We start from the raw sequence: 17,107 nt of genomic DNA on the forward strand, positions 1-17,107 counted from the left end.
TTTTCAATCTAAATTTCAGCTACAACCCAGTGCCGTTCTGGAACAGCCATTGTCTATGTAACAAACCGCGCTGCCCTGTAATTAACTTTCTGTTTGTAATTTTGTAGCCCCTTGAATGCAGAAACCTTCACAACTGCCGGCTGGAAAGAAATGTGCAGCATCACTGAACCAATCCCAATTGCTTTTCAGAATTGTATGGAGCACTAGGAGAAGGCACAACACGCTGAGCTTTGTTATAAAGGGGAGTGACACTGTCTAAACGGGAAGGCAATGTGGACACGGTCGTACTTCTCTCATGTGGCTCTAATTCGATGAGGTAGTGGGAGGCCTGTATGAGGGAAATGTGCTTTCAAAGACAAAATAGGCTTCTCGCAGGTAGCTGAATAATGTACCACCCCTGCTGTCTGCTACCAGTCCCTGGTTCTATCTCCCCATCACAAGTATAGTGATATTTTACAGGTCGCATGTTTGTTCAAATTGAGAGGGGATACAGTTTCACAGGAAAGGTAACCACCCCATGGTTGACTCTTGACTGCCCGCTGAATTATCCCAGCAATACACCCCAGTTGTAGTGAACCATTCCATGCAGCTGTTGAGGGAGAGACCCTTCACCACCTTCTCAAAGGGCAACTCGGGCTAGCTATAAATGGCAGCTTTGTCTGCGATATCCGAGAACGAATTTAAGGAAAAAAAATCACGCCATTAATAGAGATTTAGCTCTGATTTAGGGAGGATTGGGGCCCTGCTCTCTGGTGGTACACCGAGGCCTGAATTTCATGCTCCCCCACCCCGCTCGTAGCTTTTTAATCGGGGGCCAGGGGGTGGAGCATGAAATTGAAGGAATAGGATTCCTTCCGCTTCGGGCAGGCCACCTGCCCTTGTCCCAATTGAGACCCTTGAGTGGCCAATTATTTATATTTTTATTATTCATCTATGGGATGTGGGCATCATTGGCTAGGCCAGCCAATCCCTAATTGCCCTTGTTCAGAGGGCAGTTAAGAGTCAACCACATTGCTGTGGGTCTGGAGTCACATATAGGCCAGACCAGGTAAGGACGGTAGATTTCCTTCCCTAAAGGGCCTTAGTGAACCATTATTAATGAGTCATTATTTAATTATTGGCCTATTAAGGGCCATTTCCAATCCAGCCTCAATTTTTAGGCTGGCGGGAGGATTGACCTGGCCTGGGGGGAGCCCGAAAATGAACAGGCTTCGACCTTGGACCGGAAGAGCAGGGTGGGGTGGGGCTTGCCTCCATCAGAAGCCCCCTTCTGACTTCAAGTACCCCCCATTTAAGGTCCAGTGGCTGCTGGGTCTCCCTCCGCCCCCTGGCTCTCCCCCGAAGCCCCAAATGCTCACTTTCCACCCCGCCACCTCCCCGCCCCCTCCCACCCTCCAAGGCCTTCCCAGCAGGGAGCCCTGGGACCCCCCAAATCTTACCTTGCCATCGGGTCCTGGCACTCTGGCCCCTGTCTCTGCAGAATCTAGAGAGCTGCTGGCCAGTCAGATTGGGGGACCTCCTCCCGAGTGGTGGGGGTGGAAGTCCCTCATTCGGATGTGAAATGGCTGCGGGGGCCATGTGTTCCCCTTTGACTTTTCGGAAGGCGGGGAGGGAAGCCCTGCTATCTGAAATATTCAGGCTCCACTGGGGAGGGAGTCACACTGGATTTTCCAAAAGCGAGCATCAGAACCGAGCACTTGCTTCGATATCTTTCTGGTATCGTTGATGGTTGCGCTGCAGTTGTTCAGTGTTGAGTCAACTAAAACGCTGAGATTTCCTGGCCCCGCGGTGTTTGGCTTGGAGGGGGACAGGCCTGAGAAAATAAGGAGGAGGTGTCTCAGTATGGCTCCCCAACACATTCCTGCTGCCAGGGCCTGGCTGGCAATTTACATACTTAAAGCCCCAGCTAAGGGCGACTTTGTAGCACTGATTCGCCCACCAGCCAGAAATCAAAGCTGGCACATTCTACCGTTCTATACATCTGCAGAACAACACGCGCTACCTTTACATCTACTGTGAAGCACAGCTCCCCTCTGTTCAACCAAAGTAAATCCTGCAATTTGATTTCTGGCCCAGCTTTTCAGGTGGGAGTGGAGATATGGGATGCAGAGCGTTTTTGTGAATCACCTCAACCTCGCTCTGTAAGATCTAAACTATAATTTTTGGAATAGCAAGCATTTCTTGCCCCTTCCTGGTTTCTCTGCGGGGGCTTTGATGGGCTTTCTACTTGAACCGCTGTGGTCAATGTGGTGAAGGCGTTCCCACAGTGCCGTTAGGGAAGGGAGTTCCAGGATTCTGATCCGTGATGGTACTTTTCCAGAAGTTTGAAGGGATATCACCCGACGCCATCGCGCGCTATTTCACGCTCGGGCGTGGCAGGAGCGTGTCCGCACCCTGAGCTGAAAGTCCTGGCCCACGTGTCTGCTGCCCTTGTCCTTTCAGGCAGCAGGAGTTGCGGGTTTGGAAGGTGCTGTTGAAGGAGCCTTGGCGAGTTGTTACAGAAGATTCTGTCGATGGATCACCCCACAGCCACAGTCTGTCAGTTGGTGGAGGGAGTGAATGTCTAACATTTCCAATGCTTTGTCAGAGCTAAGACTAACTCTGTGAGCATCTTAATGAAAGCCTGAATCACTCATGTGTGAGGGGGTATCACACCAATTATGACGTTTGTTTTCAGCGGAGAGCTTCTGTGGTGGGGGTGGGGGGCTTGGAAAGCGAGGAGAATCGAGTTTTGCTGACAAGTTGTTCAATCCTTAAATGGACTGGTTTCCACAAAGTGTTTATTGTGGGGATTGAAAGTATTTCCTTGGCTCTGAAAGTACCATTTCACATAAACACATAACTTCATTGTTAAACCTAGGCTAACATCAACAGATTGCTTTCTTTGCCCAGTTTTCCCATTGGCTCTGGTGGGCGCTGTGCCCCACCACCACTTTTGCATTACCTCATCCAACTGGACATTCTTTAACAGTGAGCCAGGTTGGGGAGTGTTGCTGTGCTATTGGATGTCCTTGGATGGATACTGAACGGGACAGCAAAGCCAGGATGCCCCTGTACCCCACAAGCAAGTGTCACTCAATGGTGAGCAAGGCCTGAAACGCTGAGGCCCAATTCTATTCTTTATGGATCATCTCATTCAGGACCAACTGAGGTAAAACCTGGGTCCTTCATTCTGAGTGCCTCAGCACCCACACCCCACGTAGACCCACTGACCCATCGAAGAACAGAGTTTGTGGAATATCCAAAGACTCCTTTTCATAATTACTAGCTACAGACCATGGATGGCAATGAGAGGAGATTGGAGCCTGGGAAAGGAGTTGATTATTACAGAATGGCACTGTCAGTACTGCAATGCCCTTGAGTCTGTTGAGTGGTAACACAGCCCATGGTGACCCTGCAACTTCAAACTTGTTGCAAGTTTAATCAGGGTAATTTGTGAGGTGTGGAGTGCCATTCATGGTGTAAGGATTGGGGATCTGTTATCCTAGGATTCCCTGTGAGGTTATACATACAGGCCTGATGTGCAATGCCTTCACTGATCTCAGTCGCAGTGCTGAGGCCAATTGTGCCCCTCCCCTCCCCCCAACCACTGCGCCAACTTGGGAAGGGAAGAAACCAGTCCCTGTTCCTGCTCCCATGGAAAATGTTGGAGCATTGTTATTTTTATTCTTTCACAGGGTGTGGGCACCACTGGCTCAGTCAATATTTATTGCCCATCCCTAATTGCCTCTGCGAAGGTGGTGGTGAGCCACATTCTTGAACCGCTGGAGTCCATGTGGTGTAGGTACACCCACAGTGCTGTTAGGGAGGGAGTTCCAGGATTTTGACCCAGCGACAGTGAAGGAACGGCCGGCATATTTCCAAGTCAGGATGCTGAGTGGCTTGGAGGGAAACTTGCAAGTGGCGTTCCCATCTATCTGCTGCCCTTGTCCTTCAAAGTGGTAGAGGTTGCAGGTTTAGATGCTATTGAAGGAATCTTGGTGAGTTGCTGCAGTGTATCTTGTAGATGGTACACACTGCTGCCACTGTGCGTTGGTGGTTGATGAATGAACATTGAAGGTGGTGGATGGAGTGCCAATCAAGCGGGCTGCTTTGTCCTGGATGGTGTCGAGCTTCTTGAGTGTTGTGGGAGCTGCACTCATCCAGGCAAGTGGGGAGTATTCCATCATACTCCTGACTTGCGCCTTATAGATGATGGACAGGCTTTGGGGAGTCAGGAGGTGAGTTACTCTCCACAGAATTCCCAGCAATTGCCGCCATCACAAGCTTCAGTTGTGATGCCCATGCTGTCGAATTGCCAGCAAACATTTTCACTCTCATTTGACCACAAGTGACCACAAAGATGTCAGATTGTGGTTGAAAACCAATAGGCTCACTAATGCCCTGTCAGAGAAGAAAACTTCCTGTACTTACCCAGTCAGGGCTTACCTGTGACTACAGTCCCACACCAATATAAACAGCCCTCTGAAGGGGCCTTGCAAGACATCGGTTGTGTTCATATGCAATACAACCTTCTCAAAGGCAACTGGAAATGGGCAATAAACGCCAACATCCCCAGAATGAATTTTAAAAACATCGAGAGTCAGCACCATTTTCATACTTTAGGAAAAATACCAAGTAAAGCGACAGCTTAAATTCTCTTTAAAGCTCCCACTTTGGAAAATACAGCATTATCAAAGTGAGGATGCGGTAATGGAACCTATAATTGTGGCCAAAACATCTTAGTATTGAGCTATCTCGGTTGGCATGACAACAGGATTAATCTGTCCTCCATCTATCTTCATTCCATTAAGATGCTGATTTTGATAAACCATTACCTTTGCATCATTTGTATTATGGGTGCTCAGTGCTGAAGTGCTGTGTGTGCCTGAAACTTGTTTTATTTGTTGAGGAGTGTGAAAGGTTTTCTTGCTTAGCACAATGTCCCCTGGACTGTAAAATCAGGGTGAATAATTATAGCACATATATGACTTTCAGTATATAAAGCTACTCTAGCTGCAGGGAAAGAGGCGCTTTCATGGATATTTATGTTTCTTAAGGGACCAATTCATTTACAGTATTGCTGATAAGGGCTTCACAGCATGAAACCAACTGCTGCCTTGGCTGAGAGATTGGAAGTTAAAGCACTCTGCAAATGTGCAATGATACACCAGGGCAATGATATAGACTGTCCACGCTAACATTAGTCTGCTAGTGAAACACTGTTTCCTCTCCAGTATGGGGCCTATGCTATCAACTGTGGTTTAGTGGGCAGCACTCTCACCCCTGACTCATAAGGTGATGGGTTCAAGTCCCACTTAAGTGGTTGAGCTCCAAATTGATGTGGGCACTCTCAGTCAGGAGGGGTGCTGCACTGTTGGAGAAGTTGGCTATGAAATCGGGCTCCATAGCACCACTGGTAAGAAAGTGGCATACAACATACTTCTCACCTTTTCTGGTGGCACCCTATACTGGGAAAGGCACAGACATGAAGTCCGTGTCCCGGACATGTCAGGAGTGGTCAGATCACCATGATAATCCACCGCTCCGGTGGGCTTGATGTACATTCTGGAAATTTGGGCTGTTTTGAACGCCTGCACAGATCACTCACAACTTAACATGTCTTCAGTTGCCTGAGGGATTCCCCCATGGGTGCTATTTCGCGCCATTCATCTTGCAGTCGAGGTGCTTTTGGGTAACCTTTATTGTAACAAAGTTTGTTGAAGCGCTGCGGATTGTTTACGGAGGTGTTGTGGCCATCACGGTCACCGTGGCCCTCGATTTCCATGTCTCCGGATTGTTCCAGGCGGGAGCAAGTGATATATTGGACGTCCCCATCTCAGTTCGCCCTCCATTGTTGTATGTAGAAGGTGATGGAAGCTCTGGATGCAGGGAGAGGCAATGTTCTCTCTAAGCAGAGAGAAGCAGGATGAGTGGACGAGTGGCTTTACCAGGATAATGGGATTCCCAATGGTATCCAAAAGATGAAAATCCAAAGGAAAGGTTGCGGTGTAGGAAGTGGGGCAGTTGGGAAGTGGGTAGGGCGGTATCACAAGTGAGCCTGATCCTTTCTGGGTACTGTCTGTACAACCTCACTTCCTAACTGGAATCGGGAGTGAAACCCTAAGGGGCCAGTTCACCTTTCCCATCTAAAGTACGGAAGCCATTTGCTCCCTCATTGCCCTCACTGTGACCGTCAAGTTCAGTATAGACTAGAGAACAAACCATGGGCGCCGCTGAGGTGTTCGCCTTAGCTACTGATTGGATACATATAATAATCTTCTGGGAGAACTTCCTCACTGCCTAGTATTTGCCTCAAATACCAGAGTCAACTCTGTGTTCCGAGGAGTCTCTTCATTCCCCGCGTAATTCTGTTAATTTTTGTTCAAAATTTAAATTCCAGATTTCTGGAATCCTCTTCACTGCCCATCTCTCTTCCCTCTTGGGTAATAATATCCTTATATTGGGAACAATAGTGTGGTCGGCTACCCCGATCTGGATAGACAAATGAACCTGGCTAATGGCTGTGCTGTTGCTGTGGATGGTAAGAGTTCAGGTGTTGACATGTTGTCCTGTCACCTCTGAAACCCAACATGGTTCAGCCTGATGAGGTTAAAATCTCTTCACATTGTGACCACTGAGGATTCTTTGCAAAATGAACTGGCGGTCTCCTCATAGACACAGTGCTGCATCACAAAACAATACATATTGCGATGGGGAGGCAGAATTTCATCTTCACGCACAGGGAGCACATATTGTGCACAATTTCAGAAGTGCGATGGTGGAGTTTTAACTCTTGTGGACTGACATTCATGGCGAGGGATGGAAATATCACGATAAAGAAAGACTTGCATTGACATTGCACCATTTGCAATCTCTCAATCTCTTGGTTTATATCCAATTAACTACTTTTGAAATGTAGGGTGGAATCTTCCGCTCTGAAGTCGAAGTGCGGTGCTGAGTGGGATGGCTCAACACGCGTGGTCTTGCGCTGTTTAGCTCATTACTTATGCATCGGAGTACGGTGAATCTTGTGGCGGGAGCAGGCAGGAAGTCTCCCTCCCCCCCATTACCTCATGGGCGTGAAGGTCCGTGCGCCACACTTAAAGGGCACCGGACCACCACCCTCCCTTCCCCCACCTTAGCCTGTCTCCCAGGTCCAGCCTCCGCCCCACCCTTCCATCCTACCCCCCCTCCTTTCAGCCTTGGCACGGCTTGTGCTACTGGTGTGGGTGAAGCCATGAGCCATCCCCAAGAAGGTGAGAGCAACACCTGCTGGCCTCAAAGTTGTGGATGAAGCAAAGCTCGCTGGGTGCACGCCGCTTATATACAGTCATAAAAATGGCCATCCGAATTTCCCGCTGGCGGGGGAGTTAATTTGGCAGGGCAACTTAATTCCTGCCGGGTGGCCTTTTGATGAACTTGCATGACATGCTAATGGATGCAACTGGGGTTCCCGATATTGTTTGTCTGCAAGTCCGACCCGCCCCTAAACAGCCTTCAAAGTCCCCAAGAACAGAATTCCGACCGTTCAACCTGACGTCGGGAAATTGATTTTTGGCCTCACGCCAAATTACATTTCCCCGCCCGCCACGATTCCCACTGCTGGAGGGACCTGAAGATTCTGCCCGTAGCCACTGATTTAACGTGGGAACCAATTTGTGCACGGTAAATTCCCACAAAGAATAATGTGACCAGTTAACCTGTTTAATCGCTGTTGGTTGCTCTTCTTCAGAATACTGGATCTGTTGTGCGCCCCTGAGGGGGCAGACAGGGCCTCAGTTCAGCCTGGAAGATGGTATCTCTGACTAACAATGCAGGGCCTCCTCCAAACTGCACTCAAGTGGGAGCCTCGATTTGTGAGTGTCTAGAGCAGGACTTGACCCCACAGCTTTCTGACCCAAAGTGTCAGCACCGAGCCAGAACTGACAGCAATAGTGCAAGGTAGGACGTTTCAGGAAGCAGACCCATGGAGAAGTGGAAGCTCTTTGACTGTGCTTCTGGCGTTGTTTTATATCAGAGCTGGCAATACCCGATGCTGATGCTCAGATGAGTGTTCGGTGAATCTTTGGTGTGCGGCTACAGATTGTACAGAGGACATCCTCCCTTATTACTAATAAAGCACAGGAAGAGAGGCCTTCACTCTTCACCTACACAACTTTTGGCTTGGCTGTGTTTGATCTTGACACTGAGTATCTAGAGAGGAAAGATCCAGGGCCTTGCCATGTCTTTAGATTTCCCAAAGCGCTTTTGAAGTACAGCCACTGCTCTGTAAATAAGCGAGGTAACCGATGATCTCACATCACAAAGAGAACACAAGAAATAGGAGCAGAAGTAGGTCACACGGACTCTCGGATCTGCTCTGCCATCCAACAAGATCATGGCTGACCTTCTACCTTAACTCCATTTCCCCCACTCCATCCCCATCCCCATTCGTGCCCAAGAACCATTCGACTGACCATCCGCAGCCCTCTGGGGTAGAGAATCCCTACGTGTGAATAGGTAATAAAAACCTTGACATTGTCTGAACGTTACTGAGGTTCCCATCTCCATTTCTAATCCTGTACCTGGGTTCCTGGCGGCTGGTGGGTGGAAATCTAGGGAACCTCACCTGAGGCTCACCTGATGCGATCTTCAGGACTGAAACTGGGAATGCTGTGGCGAGTAACTCACCTCCTGGCTCCCCAAAGCCTGTCCACCATCTACAAGGCACAAGTCAGGAGTGTGATGGAATACTCTCCACTTGCCTGGATGAGTGCAGCTCCCACAACACTCAAGAAGGTTGACACCATCCAGGACAAAGCAACCCGCTTGATTGGCACCCCATCCACTACCTTAAACATGCCCTCCCTCTACTACCTAAGCACAGTAGCAGCTGTACCATCTACAGCAATTCCTTCAACAGCACCTTCCAAACCCACAACCACTACCATCTAGAAGGACAAGGGCAGCAGATAGATGGAAACACCACCACCTGGAAGTTCCCCTCCAAACCACTCACCATCCTGACTTGGAAATATATCGGCCGTTCCTTCCCTGTCACTGGATCAAAATCCTGGAACTCCCTCCCTAACAGCACTGTGGGTGTACCTACACCACATGGACTGTAGTGGTTTAAGAAGGCAGCTCACCACCACCTTCTCAAGGGCAATTAGGGATGGGCTATAAATGCTGGCCTAGCCAGTGATGCCCACATCCTATGAACGAATAAATAAAAAGGAGTGCATCAATTGATTTGGACGGGAGGCTGCTTGATACAAATGAAGTGTGTATGTCAATTACAGGTTCCACATTCACAATTATCAGGTACAAATAATGTGGCCTAACCAGCAGCTATTAAAAGGTTGTTCTGTAAAAGGCATAGAATTATTTTTTGTAGTAGATTTTTTTTGGGGGCCAGGGGAGCAGGAGTCAGCCTCTTAGATCCATAAACATGTTGGGACTGCTGCTGTCTCTTAGCCTCTAGGATCAATGTTACCTGATTCTTGCCCCTCCCTCAACCCCAGGCCTAACCTGCCACTAGGTCAACATAGAAACCAGGTGATTTCTTGTCTTCCCACAACAAGCAAACTGCAGCTAAGTGCCTGCAGCTCATTGACTGAATCCCAAAGAGGTCCAAGCCCCAATATGGTCCACCCATTTTTGGAGAAAAGTCAAAAACCCACAAACCCCCCCACTCCCCCCCCACTCCATTGTGTCCCTTCGTTCTACTCTTCATGTCCTGCCCCATGTTTTGGTTCTGTATTTCTAACCCTTGTAGATTGGGATTTGCCCTTTAATTAAAGAATTTATATTAATATAACCACTTCCATGTTCCCAGAATGTCCCAAAACACTGTACAGCCAATGAAGTACTTTAGAAGTGTAATCACTATTGCAGTGCAGGAAATGTAGCAACCAATTTGCCCACAGCAAGGCCCCACAAGCAATAATGGGATAATCTGCTGGTTGAGGCACAAATATTGGCCTTGGTATCCCAGAGAACTACCCTGTTCCTCTCCAAACAGCACCATGAGATCTCTTATGTTATAGAATCACAGAAGAAGGCCATTTGGCCCATCATGTCTGTTCCAGGTCTATGAAAGAGCAATGTTATTAGTCCCACCCCCCGCTGATCTTTCCCCGTAGCCCTGTAAATCATGTCCAGCAGAGAGGGTCGACAGGACCTTGGACTGACCTCTTGACCAAAAAATTGGCAGTGCAGACTGTGGATTAACTGGTGTTAACTATAAACACAGCACATTTGTGATTGTAGAACAGCTGCATTAATACCAAGAGAAAAAGACAAAAAAATAATCATACTGGAAAAAAAAGTGGAAACTTTCATCGCACGTGTCTTCCTTCAGGCTCAGGTAAGGAGGAGAGCCTGTGTCTGTCCAGGAAGCACCTTGGCACTTTCTAGGCAGGATCGGCACTGCATCCATACTCCTAAATCATATCTTCACAACAAAGATTACTCCTGACCTGGTGAGTCTCCATACCTCCTTAAAATAATACTTAGCAAAGATGCTGCTGACAGCAATACCCCTTTCCGGGTCTACATTTCTCCAGCTTTCTGTGCCGGTGCTTATTCCGAATGATCTGCTCTGCCTCACCTTCTACTCACACAACTTTGGGTTTTATCCACACTTTCCATAATTGCTGATTTTTGGCCCAAGCGTGTGTGGCAGTTGCTGGTGGGTTAAAGGTTCATTAGCAAAATTGACTTGGAATTGACAGATGGATCAATAAAGAGAAAACTGCATCTTTCAGGAAGCATTAAAATCTCACTAATGGACTGTGTGGGCCAGCGTGGAGATGAATTTTCCCAGGTCTGGGGATACTGATGTGCAGTGAGTTGCAGTCTCAGCACCTTGGTGGCCAAGGCTGATTATTGGAGTGGTCGGTGGGCAGATGGATAGAATCCTCCCCGCTCCTTAGTTCTGGACTGTGGCCCTGCCACACAACAATTCACCCTGTAGACCTGCTGCATTTATGATGAAGGAGCTTCATCTTAACCTCGCTGATGGGGCTGCCTCGATGGGGATCGTCTGCAGTGAGAGAACTACAGTTATCCCCTCATCGCAAGCCTCCTTTTCCTCATTGCAATCTTTCTCATCCCTTTGCTGGGTCAACGCTTCTCTCTGATTAATGTTCTTTATGAAGCTGCAAATGCCCTGTCTAGCATAATGCTCCTCCTCCTCGAATCCTCACTATGTTAAGACTCGTAACCGTCACTGTCTTCAGTTCATTTATTTCCCAGAATCTCAGAATTGTGCATCTCCTTAAGTTCCTTGTCCCTGCTTTCCTCACCCCCCACAATCTTTTCAAGCTCAGCATCACTTAGCATCACCCTAACAGCACTGTGGGTGTACCTACACCTCATGGACTACAGCGGTTCAAGAAGGCAGCTCACCACCACCTTCTCAAGGGCAACTAGGGATGGGCAATAAATGCTGGCCCAGCCAGCGAAGCCCACATCCCGTGAATGAATAAATAAGAAACTTGTTTTCTGGCTGTGCCTCATATTAGCGACAATTGTTATTCTCTGTGGAATGCCTGTGGATAAAAGGGTACAGAGGCACTGAAGAAGGTTCAAAAGAGATTTTCAAGGATGATGACAGAACTGAGAGGTTATACCTGTGAGGAAAAAATAAACAGGCTGGGGCTCTTTTTTTTAAGGAAAGGGAAGGCTGAGGGGTGACCTGATAGAAGCCTTCGGATTATCAAAGGGCTTGGTAAATTGGAAAGAGAGAAAATGTTTCTTCTTGTGGGAATGTCAAACTCGAGTCCATAAATATAAGGTAGTCCTTAATAAATCCAATAAGGAATTCAAGGGAAACCTCTTTATCCAGAGAATGGTGAGAAGGTGGAACTCACTACCATAAGGTAAAGAGCATAAGTACGTTTAAGGGGACACTAGTTAAATACATGAGAGAGAAAGGGATAGAAGGATATGTTGATAAGGTGAGACAAAGTAGAGTGGGAGGAGACTTGTGCGGAGCCATTTGAGTCAAATGGACAAGTGTTGTGGTTGCTGTAATGTAATTGTAAATCTCTAATGCCCCATGCAGCACTGTTGAAACTGACACCAATAGCAAATATAATCCAACATAAAAACTGGTTCGGAATGAGAAGGGACAAATCATTTCTTCATTCGCACCTTCCACAAACCAAGTAACCAAAGATTCTACCTTGATAAAAAAAAGCTGTGTAAAATTCTCGCTGATCTCCAAAGTTAATCAGACAAAACTCCAGAGCATTCATCCATCTTCCTATCTCCACAATGGAGCCCTAGCTGACTGTCCTCTGTGGATAATGCATAAGGGCCAGCTCCTCTTGTAGAGCATTTGTAAATTCAAGTCTTCACCTGTCCCTAGAACCTTTAAACATTTGCTGAATCAGATTTTAACCCAGTTCTTTTTTTAAATGGGGCCTTTGTTGAGAGTCTGTTCCGTGTAACGTTCTGTTACCAAGTTCGTGGTGAATTATCACTCTATCTCCTCCACAACTTCTCTGCAACCTTTAGTTGGCCATACCATTCTCCTCCAATGCCTCTTTCGTCGCCCAGCTCAGCTGGACTGAAGTATCTTGGGTTGAATCTTCCTGATCTGACTGTATTCAGAGCAGCTCTAGCAATGTCTTCTTGTCCTTGGTCTCACGCCATTACCTCCAGGTCCTGCAGATATCCATCCTTGACCCTCGCCTTTTGCCTTTTAACACACAATCCCATGACAACATCATCTGCAGGCATGGGGTTACCTCTCCACTCCCTCCCTCAACTCCGCCACTGTTTCTATGTGCTTAGACCCCTTAATCATTATCCAATATTTGGATGAGTTTTGAATTTTGGGAAGACCATAGCTATTGTCCTCAGCTCCAACCAGAAACACTGTACTATTTCTACTAACTCTGTCCCTTTCCCTCAGTCTCAGGCTAAATTAGGTTTGTGGCCTCGCTATTCTATTGGACTTCAAGCTGACTTGTGGCCCCATATCCTGTCCATCACAAGGCCAGCCTACTTCTATTTCTGCTGCACTGTCCATTTATGTGTCCTCCTTATCCCGTACCAGCCTCTGCTGAACCGTCCTCCTCTCTCAGCTCTGTACTCTGTTTCTCCCCATATACTCCCATCCTCTTCCTTACATCAACTCCAACTTGTTCAACCTCCTGCTGATTCTATGTTATTCATCACCAACTCCTGCTTGCCCATCACCCATCATACACACTGACCTACGTAGGCTACTGATATCCCGATACCCCGAATTTAAATAAAGGCAAAATACTGTCGATGCTGGAAATCTGAAATTAAAAATAGAAAATGTTGGAAAAACTCAGCAGGTCTGGCAGCATCTGAGGGGAAAGAAACCGAGTTAACATTTCGAGTCCGTACGACTCTTCTTCAGAGCTGAAGAGAGGTAGAGATGGGATGGATTTTATACTGTTTAAGAGGGGGTGGAGCAAAATAGAAAGTCAGGGATAGGTCGGAGCTCAGGAAAGATTTGACAAAGATGTCGTGGACACAAGACAAAGGGAGTGTTAATGGCCATGTTAAAGACTAAAGAAGGTACTGATAGTGGCGTAAAGGTAAGATAGCAGAATGTGTTAATAGCAGAACAATGGTAGCAGTCTGTGAAAGCAAAACCTAAGAACAAGTGACAGATGGCCCTTTGGGGGACTTGGGGAAAAAAATTGGATTAAAAAAGACCCCCTTCTTAATCCAATTTTTCCCCCACCCACCCCTTCCCCCTCACCCACAGGACCATCTCATTTAACATTTAACTCCCAGCACAACTTTGCCCAGTGGGAGTGCAGCTTGGAGAATTGCGGTCTATGTGTCCAATGTACAACATATCCAGTTTTTCCATTGATTACTCTTGAAGAATGGGATATTGGAAGCATCGAATGTCTGCTCCTCTGATCTCCGTTTTGCCCTTGGTTTGCCCTCTCAGTGAGAGGGCCTCCACGCTGGGAGTTTGGCCCAGCATGAAGTACCCTACTCTTCCAAAAAATCCAGCTTCATCAATCCACTGCACAAATGTAGGATAACTTATTCTGACTTGGCGAATGCTCTTGAGATGAATCCCAATCTTGCCGAGTGCAGCTTCAGGTTGATTGGATCGTGGATGATCAATAACTACTGACTGACCCTCTCTCTTTCTCCGCTGTTGCCAAGGGATACAGTGCGATAGTGTATTAGCTTCAACAAACTTCTTCATTTCAATTTATTAAATTACTCTTTGCGTTGAGATTCAGAACAAAAAGGTGTATTTGTTCCAAAAACACCCTTTTGTTGCTAACAGGCGGTTAACAGGGAGATATTCGTGTTCTAACAGCCTCATTCTCTACAAAAATAAAAATCCAATAAGAAATACCAGACTAAGTGATGGAATGAATATTTGGACTTGCTGGCTTGGCTTGACTCACTTTGCAAAATATTTGTATTATTCATTATCCTCTCCCTGATTATGACTTGCCCAATTATCCTGCCAATGTGTACATTAGATGTGAAAAGAGTGACACGTTGTAGTTTAGTTTATTAAACCGGGGCTCCCCTCGCCATAGGAGGTCTTCCAGGGAGTACACAGAGTGCAGTCTGCCTCATTAGATCTCTGCATTTTTCTGTGATTGCAAACCAACACTTATACCTGTTGTTTTCTATAAATAAAAGCTGTGTTCTATTATTTCCTTTCGGAATGGTTGACCCTATCTTTCAGATGTTGGGTCCAGGAGGTCGCTGGGTCAGTAATTCCGGGGAGGTAGTCCCCACACAGGGAAGTTTGACGCCTCCTGCTTTAAGGTCAAATGCTTGGAATGGTTGAACTCTTGCAGCTCCACAGCCTTTCCTGTTGTCAACAGAAAATTATTTACTCTCAATCTTCCAGACAGATAAAGTATTCCTGAACTCTTCACCCAAGTACCACCCAAAGTCAGGCAAGCTAGCCAGCACTCTGGGGATTGCAAGTGTTCAGCAGGAAGCTTTCTACTCTTGTCAAACTAGGCACCACCCTCAGCAGAGAGTGTTGGACAGACCATTCAATGTTCATTTATAACTGCACAATGCATCAAGACACAGGGCAATGAGGCAGTTTCTGCGTCCTGCCCAAGCCAAAAATAAATTGATGGCGATCTTTCATGAACACCATTCTGCTTAATGTCTTTTTTTTTGGGGGGGGGTGGGGGTGGAGATGGTGGCAAAGTGGTAACTTCAGATGCTCAGGCAAATCCTCTGTGGGCCTGGGTTCCATTCCACCATAATTTAAATTCAATTAATAAGTCTGGAATATAAAGCTCGTCCCAGTAACGGTGACCATGAAACTATCACTGATTGTCATCCAAACCCATCTGGTTCACTAATGCCCTTTTAGGGAAGGAAATCTGGTCTGGCCTACCTGTGACTCCAGGTCCACAGCAATGTGGTTGAATCTTAACTGCCCTCTGAAACGGCCCAGCAAGCCGCTCGGTTCAAGGGCATTTAGGGATGGGCAACAAATGCGATGCCCACACCCCGTGAAAGAATTTTAAAAAACATATTGAGGTAATGATTAGAAATCTAAGTATAAACCAGTCTGAACTTTGTGGACCCCTTCCCCCAGTGCACTGACTCCTGTCGGATTACAGTCCTCACTCTAATCGGCAAGGGTTGGCCAACTATTCAACCTGGTTGTGGAGAAAAGGCGAGAGAAACATTATAATGCAGCCCAAGCCCACCCTTATTCTCACATCCAAGCACAAACAGGAATCTCAGGCAACAGTTACTGAGATGAACCCTAAACTGGTTTTTCTCCTAGGGAATACTGGCTGTGAATCATCCCCTTCATCGTGTCATCTGTGTCTCAGTAGCCGCACTGTGTCATAAGGTTGTGGGTTCAGGCCCCACTCCAGGATTTAAGCACCTAATCCAGGCTGGCAGTCCTACCGCAGTACTGAAGGAGTGCTGCACTGTCAGAGGTGCCAACTTCCAGATGAGATGTTAGCTGGGGAAGTAAATTGTGAGGAGATTGCAAAGGAATTGGTTAAGTGATTGGGCAAATAAAGGTGGCAGATAAAACATAACATTGGCAAAGTGCAAAATTATCCAGAAAAATGCTGGAAAAACTCAGCAGGTCCAACAGCATCTGTGGAGAGAAAAACAGATATGGCTCTTCTTCAGAGCTAATTCTGAAGAAGAGTCACATGGACTCATAACGTTATCCATTTAGGACAGAGGGGAAGAGAAATTTCTTCACTCAGAAGGTTGTGAATCTTTGGACTTCTCTACTCCGGAGAGCAGTGAATGCTCAGTTGATGAGTAAGTTCAAGACTGAGACTAACTGAAAGATTTTTGAGATTTGAGGGAACCGAGGGATATGGGGAGTGGGCAGGAAAGTAGAGCTGAATTAGCAGTTCAGCCAATATCTTACTGAATGCCTGATCAGGCTTGCTGGACTATTTGGCCTACTCCTGCTTCTATTTCTTACGTGCTTATGTTCTTAAACCTCCCAGGTAGATGTAAACAATCCCATGGAACGGCTTCAGAGAACAGTGGAGTTCTCCCTGTGTCTGGGTCAATATTTATTCCCCCAAAGAATACCACTAAAAGATAGATTACATCATCCTTATCTATTGGGAGCTTGCTATGTACAAATTTGCTGCAGTGCTTTCTGATTGCAACAGTCCCTCCCCTTTCAAAAATGCTTCATTGGGTGTAAAGCACTGAAGGACATTGTGAGGTTGTGCAAGGTGCTTTATAAATGGAAGTTCCTTCTTCCTTTAAACCTGGGTTACTTTCTGACATTCAGGTTTTCTAAACCACCATGAAGTACAATAGTTTATAGGATCATAGGGAATGGCACTGCCCAGCACATTGCCTGAATGGGTCGGGAAACAAACCTCTTGTAGCTTCAGATGCACTCTCTCTATCAGGTCAAGGTTGAGACTGGTAACACGAGTCTCCGTCAGGATGAATGTCAAGGACATGGTCATTACCGACTTAGTGTCTCCATATCCCAGAGTAAGGAGGTACCAGGTCAGTGCGGCAGTGTATTAGGGTGACCAGATGTACGGGTTTTGCCAAGACAGTCCCGAATTTTCACTAAACGCCCTGGTGTCCTAGTTGGAATCACACATGCATCCTGGATCTGCCGCTTTGCCCCACAATTGGTGCAGTG

Source organism: Cetorhinus maximus, chromosome 27 (genome assembly GCF_964194155.1).
Source record: "Cetorhinus maximus chromosome 27, sCetMax3.hap1.1, whole genome shotgun sequence".
Classification (NCBI taxonomy): domain Eukaryota; kingdom Metazoa; phylum Chordata; class Chondrichthyes; order Lamniformes; family Cetorhinidae; genus Cetorhinus; species Cetorhinus maximus.